Source organism: Chrysoperla carnea, chromosome 5 (assembly GCF_905475395.1).
Source record: "Chrysoperla carnea chromosome 5, inChrCarn1.1, whole genome shotgun sequence".
NCBI classification, from domain to species: domain Eukaryota; kingdom Metazoa; phylum Arthropoda; class Insecta; order Neuroptera; family Chrysopidae; genus Chrysoperla; species Chrysoperla carnea.
The window spans coordinates 7,943,928-7,952,581 of record NC_058341.1 but is presented as its reverse complement, the minus strand read 5'-3'; the positions used below and the strand labels follow the sequence as shown (position 1 = coordinate 7,952,581).

The 8,654-nt window shown below is 27.9% G+C and overlaps 1 non-coding gene across 1 annotated transcript; it reads right to left on the bottom strand.

Annotated features, from left to right (window-relative positions):
- Positions 1–299: 299 nt before the first annotated feature.
- Positions 300–371, bottom strand: Trnaw-cca. The gene has a single exon. It is a non-coding gene; the product is annotated as a tRNA-Trp (tRNA).
- Between the last annotated feature and the right edge of the window lie 8,283 nt (positions 372–8,654).

Below are 8,654 nucleotides of genomic sequence, written 5' to 3'. Positions count from 1 at the left end.
TATCTCAAAAACGTTCTTTGTTCGCATGTTTATGTAATTTTTTTTCTGTATTTTTGTGCAAGGAATTTCACATTGAATTTTTATGTGTTCTGTATATGGAGGAGCTATTTATTTTAAATATTATATTATATTACGTAATGCCAGGTATACATCACGGTATTATTCAGTTATTAAAATCTTAAAATTGTATACTTTAAGCCCAATAAGATAGATAATCATTAAAATCCTTTGTAGTAAAAATAAAAGTTTCAAAATTTACATTGATTTTAACATTTAAATTGAAAAAAAAAAGTTGGACTTGACCCCGACGTGATTTGAACACGCAACCTTCTGATCTGGAGTCAGACGCGCTACCGTTGCGCCATGGAGTCACTTGTTGAAGAACATCTTAAAAAACAATCAATTTAAAATAAAATTATTTTTTAAATATTATTCAAATCAGAAAGTCATTTTATTTTTAAAATTAATTTAAACAAATATTATAATTAATGAAAATAACTTTTACGAAGCTCTTAGAATAGAATTTTAAATACTTTTTAGGGTTCCGTTGTCAAATTTAGATATTATTTATATCAGGAAAAATACTTGTAAAGTGAAATAGATATTGGAAATTATTTCAAGTTTATATTGCAACTACATTTGTAATAATAATAATAAAAATATATCATGCATCAAAAATGGATGTAGCATTTATTTATGCTGTAATATTTCAACTATAGACCAAATGTATAACAAGAATGTATTGTAAATTGCATATAAGATTGAACAATTGGCTGATGTTAACAATAATAGGTTTGGTTCCCAAAAATTTCAGGAGACGACGGGGATACCGTTTAACCTGGACACCAGGTACTTGGGAGACCAATTATTACGATCTTCGTGTTTAGGGATCCCAAAAACCTCTGAGTTACAAATTTAGAATCATATTCATTACTATTAACTGAATTTTGAATTCAGTATATTTACGGTTAATTTATTTGTATATTTTTAATTTCTTATAAACCAATTTAAGTCACAAAATTTCCTGAAGCTCTAGCGAAACGAATGCCAAAAACCCGCCTTTAAATCGACTTAATGTTCAAATTTTTCGAACTTCATTGCTTCGTTTCTGGAAAGCACCTTTTTTAAAGAAGGCTCCCGGGGCTACGAACATGATACAGCGTATTTAAACAATTACCTCTGTTAATTATTATAACATCAGTTGTTTTTATTTTCCTTTTCAAGTTACTTTCCAAACGGTATCATTCACAATAATGAATAATAGTTTCATACTTGACTAATTTTTATAACTATAACTTTCTTTGTGGACAATAAATTAAAAATTGCGTGTTGCATTTGCATTTTAAAGAAAAAAAAATTGTGTTTACTTTTTTTTTTATGATTATTAATATTTTTTAATAATAACATGACACTGGTAACAAATACGATAATTTACCCTATTTATTAAATTATTTATGTTATTGTTATTATTTATTTAAAATTAAAGCTATTATTATTTTTCTAAAGGAAGTGTTTTAAATAACTTTTAATTCGTTTTTATATTCCTTCATTGTTTTTAAAGTACAGGCTGTTCTAGGATAACATGTGGAAATTGCATAAATAGTAATCCTACGACCTTTGAATCTGCGAATCGAGAAAACTATTTTGAGTCGCACAGGCCCGGATTTTACATTTAAATAGAGTAGTCACGCAAGACCCAATTGACCTATGATGCTCATTTACGAACTTGACCTCACTTTTTACGTCCTGAGTACGCTGTAAAAAGTTCAGATCGATATCTTTTTTCCTTTTTGAGTTATCGTGTCCACAGACGGACGGACGGACAACCGGAAATGGACTAATTAGGTGATTTTATGAACACCTATGACAACATTTTTTTCCTAGCATCATTATTTTTAAGCGTTACAAACTTGGGACTAAACTTAATATACTATGTATATTTCATATATACATGGTATAAAAATAACTTTCCCATTACTCGAACGTAGAATACAATTTAACAAAAAAGAAAATAATGTTGACAAAATGACTGTTTTAATATTTACAACGCAAAATCTGTAAAACGAGTCTAATTCGTACGTAATGAAATTATGAAGTAAAAATAAAAAATACTTAGAAACTTTCTGTAATAGTGTATAGTAAAGTTTTTTGACGTAATGACGTCAATATAATCTTTTCTTATTAATAAATTAATGATATTTTATCTATAATTTTTATTTATATATTGCGTGTATTAATATTAATAATAAAATGTATAAATATGTTTATACTTATGCATGTTACAGGAAAAAGGATTTAATTATTACAAAGTTCATTATTACAAAAGGTAATAATATAACATTGTTTTACAAAAAAACAATAAAACAGCCTTTTTTTGATTATTTTAATTTTAAAATTTGTGTTAAGGTTAACGCTTTTTAAAATGTATAAGTACTAGCTTTAATACCCGGCTTTGCCTGTGTACGTTACTCAGGTCCTGTTTTATAAATACAAATTAAATTAATCATTTTTGGTTCTTTAAATAGCAAGTTATTTAAAATTCAATAAATTTTTCGGTAGTTCCAAAAGATTCTGTCATGTTTTTAAAAGTGACTGAAATTCGAAGAATAAAGTAGTTTTATCTTTGAGCGATTCTTGGAAATTCAAGAATATTCTCGAAAGTTCCAAAACATTAAGAAACATTCGGATATACTCGTATATTTTTATGACCCAACGATATACTAGCGTGCTCAAAAAATGATAAGCTATTTGCCAAGATCCATTCCATCCTCAAATAGGGTCTTACAACTTAAGGCCAGAAAGTTGGATTTCTTGACGAGGGCCGAAGCGAAGTCAATGCTTTATGTGGAATACGCTAGGGCATCCAAGATTCTAGCCGTGGAGTGCTGACTATTCTTTTGGATTTCCTAGATGATAGTACAGTCTTCTCGGTCGCATTTACCTTAGGAAAAGCGATTTTTATGATTTTAAAGAGTGTTTCAAGTCAAAAAAATGCAAGCCACAGAAGTCGCTCTTCCGGAAGTTAAATACGGAAGGACCGCTTTTAGCTAGGGGATCCCAAAAAAAAAAATATATTTTGGAATATTTTCAAGCTTGTCGCAAAAAAACAATGTATTCAGAAAGAATTTACACCTGCAATTTATATTCTGTTCAGAAGAACTCAACAAGAAAAGTGAAATCTATACTCATACTTCTTTGATTTTCTATCGCTTCTACAGTTATTGATAAATTAAAACTTGAGAAAATAAGTAAACTCGATCGAATGCAATTAATTTTTGAACTGCCAAAGTTTGAGGTAACCATTAATAGAATAATTCACTTATTAGAAAAAATTACTTCAATTATTTAAAAATAATTTGTTGAAACATATTTCATGAAAAATAGCTTGCTATAATAAGGGATAATCCTGATGTCGAATTGGCCACATTGTCCATAAAAATTTGAAACTAGACTTGATATACCATGACAAAATTTGAAAGTGAAATTAAAATTGATTAAAAAACGAAGAAATTATAAACAATCAAAGATTGCATTCAAAGGTTGCCCATCTCTTTTTAGTAAAACAAGTTGAAACACGTATGACGTCACTAGTGGGTATCTCTTTGTTTAATTAGAAATTTTAAACGTTCATATCTTGCATACTAGTAAAAATTTTTAAAATCCATCTTCACTTTTCTATTCGTGAAAAAAGAATTATTCATCTAAAGTGATAATTTAGTCCGATTTCCTATTTTCTTTACTAGAAAATATTTCTTACATAATTAATTAATGACTACATCAATTTGAAATAAAAATTATATCTTAAAATTCTTTCCGTTTTAAATATATATCAGTAATTAATGAACTATAACACTTAGCCGTCATCAGTAATTGGGACAACTTAGTAATAAATAATATCTAATAATTATTATTATATATTCTTAAAATATTCATCTACGTGTCCGAACATGTAAGGTCGTTATTAACACATGTAGCTAGGTCATAAAAAAAATACCAATTAAAAATATCTATTTGGCACAGGATATAATAATTAATATACCACCCTGACACACAATATACAGTGTTCGTCAGTCAAAACCATAGAATCATAGATCATCCCCTATTTTTGTTGAAAAAATATTTAACAACTTCCGTGCCTTTTTTTTTTTTAAACAAACCCCAAAAAGAATTTCACGAAATAATAAAATATAAACGTTTTTATTATAATAAAGAAAATACGATTTTAACTATTAACTAATAACTTTACAATGAATATCCTTTTTAAAGAAATAAATTTGTATTTTGAAATTCTTTAACTAATAAGCCGCATGCATAGTACCGAAATATAACTTTATATATAGTCCTTTCAGAAATACCTACAAAGGACTATGTACAAATAAAATGCGAAACGCTTTTCAATCGAATAGAGGACCGGACTAAATTTTTTCAGATGAAGAATTCTCATTTCTCAAATAGAAAAATGAAGTTGTTTTTTAAAAATTTTTACTGTTATTCAATATATGAACGTTAAAAATTCCTAATTAAACAAAGAGGAAGATATCCACTAGTGACGTCATACTTGGGTATCGTCATAGAGATATCATATAAAACTTTGTTTTGCTGAAAGAAGATGGACAAACTTTGAATGTAATCTTTGCTTATAGCTTCTTCGTTTTTTAATCAATTTTAATTTCACTTTCAAATTTTGTCATGGTATTAAGTCTAGTTTTACATTTTTATGGGTAATATGACCAATTCGACCTCAAGATTATCCCCTATTGTTCGAAAATTTGGTAATAGATCCCTCTTACCATACCATAAAAAGTTTTAAAGTGTTCAAAATTCTTAAATCCATAGTTTTTGAGCTAGTTGGGGTCAAAAGTGGATTATTAGCACTGTGCATGAGTTTTATTTCAAACTGTTACCTTGGTAAACCATAAACTATTTTATTCATATATGGATGGACATATAAGTTAATGGTTTGTATATATATATATATATATATATATATATATATATATATATATGTTTGTTGAAATACCATATATAGACAGTGTTAATAACGCAATCGTTTGCTTTTTACGTCATGTTAGTAAAGAAAGATAGCCACTCTTGCACACAAAGTAATAAAAGTATCTTCCTTCTTACTTCCTCAGTGGAAAGATTAATAAACAAACACATACATAGTACACACATACAATAAATGTATACTTCATACAATACAATACATGTATAACGCTCTAACCTAATTTGCGCCCTCACGGGTAAACAGTATTGTTTACGAAAAATTCTTCTATTGTTCTATCTCCAACGATTTACAAGATGAGTTCTGAGAACTCAAGACCCAATTGATCTATGTTTCTCTTTTTGCCTCACTTTTTACGTCCTAGGCACACTATAATTTCAGCTTGATATCTCTTTTCGTTTCTGAGTTATCGTGCCCACAGACAGACAGACGGACAACCGAAAATGGACTAATTAGGTGACTTCATGAACACCTACACCAAAATTTTGTTCGTAGCATCAATATTTTTAAGAGTTACAAACTTTGGTCTAAACTTAGTATACCTTGATACATTTCATATATACATGGTATAAAAATACAAGAGATGAATTTTGTGGGTTGTATCCTACCCAATTAGATCTTTTTTTGTAGGTATATTTGAATAAACTATATAATCCTTAAATTATTTAAGACACATATTGATCGACCCCCGCTGTTATCCTGTCATTTTCTGTAAAATTTCAATTCTATTTTTCTAAAGTTTATTATTTTTTTTCTACTCTACTGTATGTGTTATGTGTTTGTTGTATATATAATATGTATGTTTGTATATCCGGTCACACTTCCTGCCAAAAATATAACACTAATAATAGAAATAAAATATATGCCGAATAGAGAATACTGTTTGTGTGTGTTGTAAAACTGTAAACTAATATTATTAATCCTTATTTTAAAAATATTTACAAATCTGTGTGAGGCAGGATACCAACCCAGGGCATCAGTTTAACAATAAATTTTAAGAAGAGGAAATTTCAGATATTAACTATTTGATTTATAATGTGACATGTTCAATGAACCAAGTATCTCAAAAATCTCACTAGTTCTATACCAAAAAAATGAAAATAATCATATCGATTCTATGTATGATTACATTGACGGATATCCGTGGTGGTTGGCCCACGGATATCCGATTTTATTAAATGAAGGACAAAACGATATTTGCATTTATAATTTAACTGTCTTAAACTATTAAAGTAACGAATACCAGTCAAATTAAAGCTATTGCGAATGAGGACTTACCACTTACATACTACAAGAAACGATTCTTGATTAAATCGAGCATAAACTGATCTTTAACTTTACGCCAAGAAAAACAGAGTCGCCAAAAAAATTGATTCGAGTTTCCAAAAATTGAAACTCGAATTAAAACCATTCTATTTGTTCAAGAGCGTGCTTAGAACGTAAAAGTGAAACAGAGTTCGTAAATGAGCAACTTTTGTTTGAAAAATTTTTTCGTAAACATCACTGTTTGCCCGAGAGAGTGGCTATCTAAGAGTGACTATCTTTCTTTATTTACATGACGTTTAAAAACAAACGATTGCGTTATCAACACTGTCTATACATGGTGTTTCAACAATTAACTCAGTCAATTGTTTGTATTCACTTGTTTTAAAAAAAATTCAGTAAAATATCAAATTATGTTACTTTAGAAAAACAATGGTTAAAATTAAATGATTATTTTTAATGAATTTTGCAATACCCGGTACACGGTAAAAATGAATAGAACAATTTATATTATACTATTTACAAATATTTGTCGACATTTAACAATAATTATCTTGTTAATATTTATTTTTTTGTGGTATTTTTATCTCTCTGTGTGATTGACAAATTTTCTTATAATCTCTTTTATAAAGAAACCTTAATCTTTACAATCTCTTCTTAGTTAGATCAAACAAGATAAGATTTCTATACAACATTTCAATTCGTAATATGTCAGATTAAAACTTCAAATTAAAAAAATAATAATAAAAATAACAAATCATTATATTATCGCTAGCAAAATCCGTAAAGGAGGTATTACAAAATCTATATACAAAATCTTGTAAAATTCAAAACATTTCTGGAATCGCAATCATTTTCTTGGAATGTTTGGAACTTATTTTAATAAATTAAAAATTTAACTGGTTAATTATGATATAATAATGGACAACTATGCCAAGTTTCATTAAATTCTGAATGCAAAGTCTATTACCGATAGTACTACCTTAATGGAAAAACGATATTTTTCTTTATATTCGCAAAATACTAGATACAATATAGAAATGTACTGTTACAGTTACAAAGCTGTTTTTTATACTGCGTTGCGCGCTGAGTTCATTCTTTACAGTCTATTGTGTGTTACATATTAAATAAAAACAGGATATAATATTTATTAAGGATAATGATTATTATAAACATGAAACAAATTATAAGATTAATAACTACAATACATTTTATAATCTTTTTCATAAAATATCTTTTTAAAGTATTATATAGAAGTTTTTAGGAATATTGACTCCTAAAAATTTATGCAAAACTTTGAAAGATATAATTTGGGGTGATATTGTCGATTGGACCAAATTTGCAAGCCAACACTGGCACAATCTTGAACTCAGAATGAGAACATCGCTTCAAGCCTGACTTCTGCTAGTACAAGGCGCGAGAAAAATCTGAGAAAAGAACAAGTAGCCAAATGCTAGCCAAGTTCCAAGTTCCGGGAATTCGGGCGATAAACTAGAAATTCGGGAGATAGATAAAAGCTGCTCAGAACTATCCAATTTGCCAGAATAAGAAACAAATAATCAAAAAATATCCTTATTTACTCAACTTTGGAGGCTTGTGTTGATTTCGCGAGTCGGGGTAACTACACAATTTCTGAAGCCTTCCGATTCAATCTTGAGAAGGGACAGCCCCAGATAATATCTCGAATCTATCATCAAGATAGGCATTTTGGGGGAATTCCTACTTGTGGAAGAGGGGTCATCATTTAAAATATCTACTATAAATTATCTTACAATGTCTGTTTAAATTTAAGTATGTTAAACTAAGTTAGTTAGTCTTAGTACATAAGAAAAGACTACAGTGCATAAAGTTAAACAGGAAATCCGACTTTTTGAATGAAGAAATAAAAATATAGTTAAAAAAAAAAAAAACTATTGATATAATAATAGATACTAAACAAATATACATACACATCATATTATATTCATAAATAATATTTTAACAATGCATTTTATTTTAATAAGAAATAATATTCTTAAAAAATATTATAATAATAAGAATAAAATTATGGAATTTTGATGAGTATAATGAATTTATAGCAGAGCAAACTATAAACTACTAATTAACGATTTGAAAATTATAATTATTAGTGGATAATGTTTTTTAATCTTCAATAGGAAATAACTTTTTCTTGACGCACAATTTTCTTGACGTGATTATAGCATCCTACTATCGTAGGTCCCTTATTGATTAAAATTGATCGATTTCAAGGAATAAAATAGATCAATTTTAACTTTGCCTTATATAAAAGTTTATTAAATAGTATTAGTTTTAGTTATGTTTAATGAAACTATGGTTATGATAAATGCTTTGTTTTTGGTGGGAGCGCAAGTAATTGCATTAAACA